Raw genomic sequence first — 6815 nt, forward strand, 5'->3', positions numbered from 1 at the left:
CGGTGAGGAATCAGCCCAGAACTACACGGGAGGATCTTGTCAATGATCTCAAGGCAGCTGGGACCATAGTCACCAAGAAAACAATTGGTAACACACTACGCCGTGAAGGACTGAAATCCTGCAGCGCCCGCAAGGTCCCCCTGCTCAAGAAAGCACATATACATGCCCGTCTGATGTTTGCCAATGAACATCTGAATGATTCAGAGAACAACTGGGTGAAAGTGTTGTGGTCAGATGAGACCAAAATGGAGCTCTTTGGCATCAACTCAACTCGCCGTGTTTGGAGGAGGAATGCTGCCTATGACCCCAAGAACATCATCCCCACCGTCAAACATGGAGGTGGAAACATGCGTTGGGGGTGTTTTTCTGCTAAGGAGACAGGACAACGTCACCGCATCAAAGGGACGATGGACGGGGCCATGTACCATCGAATCTTGGGTGAGAACCTCCTTCCCTCAGCCAGGGCATTGAAAATGGGTCGTGGATGGGTATTCCAGCATGACAATGACCCAAAACACACGGCCAAGGCAACAAAGGAGTGGCTCAAGAAGAAGCACATTAAGGTCCTGGAGTGGCCTAGTCAGTCTCCAGACCTTAATCCCATAGAAAATCTGTGGAGGGAGTTAAAGGTTCGAGTTGCCAAACGTCAGCCTCGAAACCTTAATGACTTGGAGAAGATCTGCAAAGAGGAGTGGGACAAAATCCCTCCTGAGATGTGTGCAAACCTGGTGGCCAACGACAAGAAACGTCTGACCTCTGTGATTGCCAACAAGGGTTTTGCCACCAAGTACTAAGTCATGTTTTGCAGAGGGGTCAAATACTTATTTCCCTCATTAAAATGCAAATCAATTTAAAAAATCTAATACTTTTTTCCCTCCCTGTATGTTATCCCACTGTTCTGCATGTAGCTGGTACTGGGCCAAACATCTCAATACTGAAAAAATACCTGAAACTTACTCAATTGGGATTACACAGCAGCAGCATCGCCCCCCTGCAGGAACAAACGAGACAGGACCCACCTCGGTGAGGCTTTCCTGGGTAAACAAGCGTGATCATGAAAGTAATTCATACAAATAATATTAACACATTCTGAACATCCATGGAGATATTGCGGCAAGGCTTTATGAGTCGGATACCTTATATGGAGACAAAGATCCCCCGTATAGCCTTAACAGACTGTAGGGGCAAGTGTTGTTAGCGAGCACCTATGAAGGCAGGCACGGCACACGAGGGAATGGGTGGCCAGCATCACACCCGACCGCTTCTGTCTCCCTAATGGCGATGTTTACACACCGTACTAGCTACTCATTTGAGGCTGAGTCGACTAAGGGGGAGGCCCAGGACCGGTTCAGATAATCGTCACTGCTGTTGTCCGTGAGCGGGAATCGAACCCGCAAGGGCGCTGACCGCTGCACCACCGTTCCCCACGGTGACAACACAGAGACGCAGACACGCGCACGCAGGCACACAGACACGCGAGATGTCGTGCATGGGTGGAACAATCGAGGCGCGCCACGGCATCGTCGCCTGAACCCGCGGTCGTTTGCCAGCGTTAATTGCACGAGGCGCGGATAGGGCAACAGTGAGCGGAGAGGGAGGAGAGAGAAGGGGTGGGGGGCAGAGAACCCGGGGTGGGGAGAGAGCGATAGAGGGAATCGGGGGGATAATTATAGCGGAGGCATGGAGTGCGAGAGAGGTAGCCGATGTGTAGATGTTGTTAAGGGAGAGAGACATGAAATGAGAGAGCCAGAGTGTAGAGAGGTTAAGGGATAGAGAGGGAGAGGCAGAGGGAGGGAAGACAAGAAAAGTGCGGCTGGTCAAAGGGCGAGGCGACGGGAGATAGAGAGGCAGGGGAAAGGAATGAGGGAGATAGAGGATAGAGATGAGATAGAGGGGAGCGAGAGGAGGGGGAGAGAGGCAGGGGAGTGAAAAGGGGTAAATATAGCAATGGGGGAGAGAGGTGTGGAATAGCGGGAGGAAGAGGGAGGGGAAAATGGGCCAGAACCGGGGAGGAAATGGAGTGGGTGGGCCGGGGTAGAGGAGAAAACAAAGCACGGGAGAGGGGGAGAGAAACAGCCAAAGGCAGAGAGAGAGAGACACACACAGGGGAGAGAGAATAATGGCGAAAGACCATGAGAGAGAGAAGCGACGTTTAAACAGATAGAAGAGGAGGAGGTGGTGGGGAGGAAGGATGAGATGGAGGCGGCATAGAGAGAGAGAGGGGGAAGGATAGTAAGCGGCGAGGCAGTAAAGAGTACAGGGGAGAGAGGTCGGGGAGGGGAGTGTTGGGGAGAGAGGGGGGGACCGCTACGTGCATCAGAGGCGATGACAATACACATCGCAAAAATACACGCTGTCCCTGTATCCACCCATGCTGATGAAGATTGATTATTTTATTTTTGAATGAAAAGCCTTAACTGTGAAGGAGGGGGGGGGTAAGATCGCGTAAATAAAATATGTGTCGTAAACCCTCCTCCACCCGACGCCGAGAGCGATCTCAACATTTACGTGTTCGACGGTCACTGGATTGAAACATTAATTTCTTTATCACTGCTCTGGTTGTCCTTCCCCCGCACCTCCAATTAGCACGGTTGGCTACGTACGGCGCGAAAGAAGTTCAACATACGTACACGTCAAATGCAATAACGCCAATTATTTGCCCAGGAAATCCTCACTTGGCCCCAGTGCTCTTTATTTTTTTTGATCGGGAGGCGCGTGTTGCGCTGCGGATGTCTTTGTCCACTTCTCGTTAACGAGCGCGCGCCTTCGTACTGGGAAGGAAGGAGCAGGGCGGAGTGCCCGGCATGAAACGCACACGAGAGGGCGAGTGGCAACTCGGAAGCTCCGCAAAAAAAAAGATTCAACCTTCCGCGAGTGGCCCAAATGTGTGACCACGCACAAATTGCCGTGCCCGCGATGCCCCCTGGCCGCTTCACTGCTCCGAGCGTGGTGGCGATGTGCCCCAGGCCTGTTGGTTGTCTCCCTACCCAGGTGCCGCTGCTGACCAGGCTCAAGCTCCCTTGCATAGGTGCCGAGATCCGACGACATCGGGCGGCTTTAAGGGTGATTCGGTTCGTTGGCCGAAGACTTTGACGATGCCCCCGTATAGCCTTAACAGGGGGCTGCTGGGTACGAGTGTTGTTCGCGAGCGGCCAATACGGCACACGACAGGGGTTGGGTGGTCACCGGCGCGCCCGGCCGCTTTTGTCTTCTCCCTTATGCTGATGTCAACACACTGGGCCAGGTACTCATTTGAGGCTGAGTCGACCTCGGGGAGGCCCAGAGATCGGCTCGGATATTCGTCACGGATACTGCATTTAAACTGTGAGCGCGAATCAAAACCGGGTCGCTGAGTTCGTAACGTAGCGCGCTATATATGCACCACCATCATCACCATCATCCGCTGCCGCCATCGGTGAGCTGCAGGCGACCTGGTTGGGCGCATTACTCGCTGCATTTCCATCTGCGGGCTCTCCGCATCGATTAAACAATAATGATGCCATTAAGGGACACGCGGGCGATTATTTTGAAGCTTAAATGCGCCGAGACAGCTCTCTCTCTCTCTTTCTCCCCTCCCGAATTGGCTGCCCAGGTCAAGAGAGCGAGAGCCGTCGACAAGCGCCTGCTCAGGCCCATGCGGTGCACGCTTGGTGATAGTTGTGGCTACCCGCAGGTGGTGTTGGTCATCTCAGTCAACCCATAACAGCTGGGGGGGGGGGGAGGTCAGTCCCGTGATGGTCATCTCAGTCAACCCATAACAGCTGGGGGGGGGGGGGGGGAGATCAGTCCCGTGACCTCCTCCCAGTGGCGAGCCTTAAACAATTCACCAAGCGAGAGCCTCAAAGTTCACCAAGCCTGGCACAAGCGCCGCGTGACTTGTCGTGGCGAATGGAATCGCGCACGCGCGGCAGAATATCGGTGATGTTCAATGTTGACACCAGCAATAGCGAATAGGGATAGGCATGATTGACATTGCTTATTAAAGTTGTCTGTAAGGGTTATTGAAATTTATTAGGATGACCGATGTTGCCGATGATTGTTAACAAATGATGTTGATAAAGAGGACAATAACGGTGAATATGGATACTCATGGTGACTATTTGGTGATATTTATTAAAGATGATGATGGTTATGATCATAACTGATTTATATTGATATATCCATGGTTTATATGGTTTACAATTGATATTGACTGAGAAGGCTCAATATGAATAATAATTTGTATGATTATTGCACTCATAAGGATGACGGGTAATTCTTGATAAAACTAAGAATTATGGATGCGTATTGATGACGATGAACATTTATTATGATGATCGATGAAGGCTGACCATCCATAATAGATGACAATCGCACACTGCGCAATGCACCGCACGATCTCGGACCAAGTCAACCAAACGCCAGCAGCGTCCCGTGCCAATTGTCGCCAGCGGGCCCCTTTGGAAGACTCCACCGCCCCGAAAATCCACCCTCCACCTGCTCCCGTCGCCGTCTGGAACCCACCACCCCTGGGTTTCGTGAAAGCCACGTCCGCCGGTGACGCATCTCGGGGAATTGTTCCGTCATTCTGGAGTCGGAAGCCGCACTCAAAGCGCCAGGTGCGGCCGCGCGATGCAGCGGTAATTGGGAAGCATGCGGCGGCCGCGGCGGCCGGCAGCGTTGTCAGCAGATGACACCGAACACGAAGCATGATAAAGGTCCCAAAATTAAATCGGCCACGTTTGGTATTCACGTCATTCTGGTCTATCAGGGAAGGAGACGTGGTCCCCACAGACAGTCTACCGATAAGAGGCGATGCTCGCCACGTTATTATGTTATTTTCATGTTTTAGTCCTTCTTGAAATCATTTTTTTGGATAATACATTTTTTAAGGGAAATGCGCGGACCGCACGTGACTCCGTCGTCGTCACGTACGAGCACGGGCTTTTTAACGTCTACTGTGACGCAGGCGTGGCGCGTATAATTTACATTCGATACACCCACAGTAATTAACCAGGGTTGGCCGCTGGGGTTCAGACCGCGAACCTCCGCGCCAAGCGGCTCACGCGGCCACCGTTTGGGCCGGGTCACCGCCCATATGACAGCGAGTCCGCTGGCACAGCTTTGCAGCTCAGGAATACGGGACAGAAAACGCCTCCCCACTGCGAGGACGCCGCCTGTGATGGCTTTAAACGGCTTTGACGCATCCTGCTGATAAACCCTTCACGGTCGGTGCACGCGCGAGCACACGCAGGATTATTGGGCGCAGATGTTATGCTAAATCAACAAAGGGAAAGAGACCTCTGACACCACGTATCCACTGGACAGCAGTTGCTTGAATGGTTTGACCACCACGTGCGAACAGGTCGCCACAGGGCTACGTGGTGGGCGGTGGAGGAGGTGCAGTAATATCGTTCTACTGTACTATGCCCTCGCGTCTATGCTCAACGCCTTCACCAACGAGCCAGGTGAAGTCGGGCTCGAATAACCAGCACTGGATCGACAACAGGGCCGCGCCTGTACTTGTGTGACGCGCATAGTGCACGCACACCTGGACCACCGGAACAGGACACAAGCGAAGCCGCCGCAACTCTTGTGTCCAATGATAATGCATGATCATTTGCTTCCCGTCGTGGGTTTTATTTTAAACTGCATCCCATCGTAAATTACATTGTTGATGAAGGCAATGGGAAGCCGCCTCTAACTAGGCTTCCAGTAATGATTTAAGGGTCCCCTAGCATGGAGGGTGGTGTCTCACGGTGAAGAGAAGGGGGGGGGGATGGAGGGGGCTCATGAACGTGCCCTTGGGCAGAGAGAAGACGAGACGGACTAGCTCACTTACACAGACAGAAACCGTATCCGTTTCGTGAATTGCATCCTAAATGGATAAATTCCTGTTAATATGCTAGATCTAGTCTTGAGTGGCATACTATATCAAAGACGGGGTGGTGGGGGGGGGTATATTCGTATCGTTCTTGTGATTTTTTTGGAAACCAATTTTAATAAAAACGCAGTGCTTGTTCGAGTAAAAACAATCTTCGTTGTAAACGAAGTGCCGCCACCGCGTCACGGTCTCTGTTGCACACTCGCGAATTCCGAGACAAAGAGATCCCTAAATAAAACCATCCGTCTCAGGGCTGCGGCAGCAGCAGCAAATCCTCACGGAGCACCCAGATCTGACTTTGGCGTAAAAGGTCACACCCGTTTCAAGACTTAGTAGCTGCCGAGATTGGATGTATGGTGAATACCACGTCAACCCATGTGCTGGGTTTTTTTTTTTTTACCATATTCCTGCAGTATTATGAATTAACAAAACTTAATATTTTCATTATTAAGTCTTTTTTTTACAGGGAGAAAATGTATATATAATACACTCATTCTTCAGGCAATGGCTCTGCAGAACAAGACCCATTACTCAAAACGTTAGCGTGTTATGTATAATTTTTCATTAAGGGCAGTGTTAACAAAGTTGTGCATTTTTAAATGTGTACGCCACTACCACAGGTCCCTTATTGAATTTTATACAAATTTTCACTCCCCGTGAAGACTCAAAAGTCAATATTTTTTCATTCAAATATATGGAAAAAAACATGGAATTGACCAAACATTCCCAAGAAGAACCAAACTGCAAAAAATAACTGCCCGAGGAGAACTGGGGATGGTTTCCCTTGGTAAATAAAGGATTTACAATTTCCTCTGCAAATAAATGTTTCTTTGTTAATTTTTTCATGGTGCACAACTGCACCCGAAGTTCATTTGTTGCCACAGTTGGGTTCAACAGAGGCCTTGAGAAACCCAAACAACTATAATGCTCGCACACAGACACCGCACACACG

This window comes from Petromyzon marinus, chromosome 31, assembly GCF_048934315.1.
Source record: "Petromyzon marinus isolate PM22_M1 ecotype Great Lakes invasive population chromosome 31, UKy_Petmar_22M1.pri1.0, whole genome shotgun sequence".
In the NCBI taxonomy this organism is placed as follows: domain Eukaryota; kingdom Metazoa; phylum Chordata; class Hyperoartia; order Petromyzontiformes; family Petromyzontidae; genus Petromyzon; species Petromyzon marinus.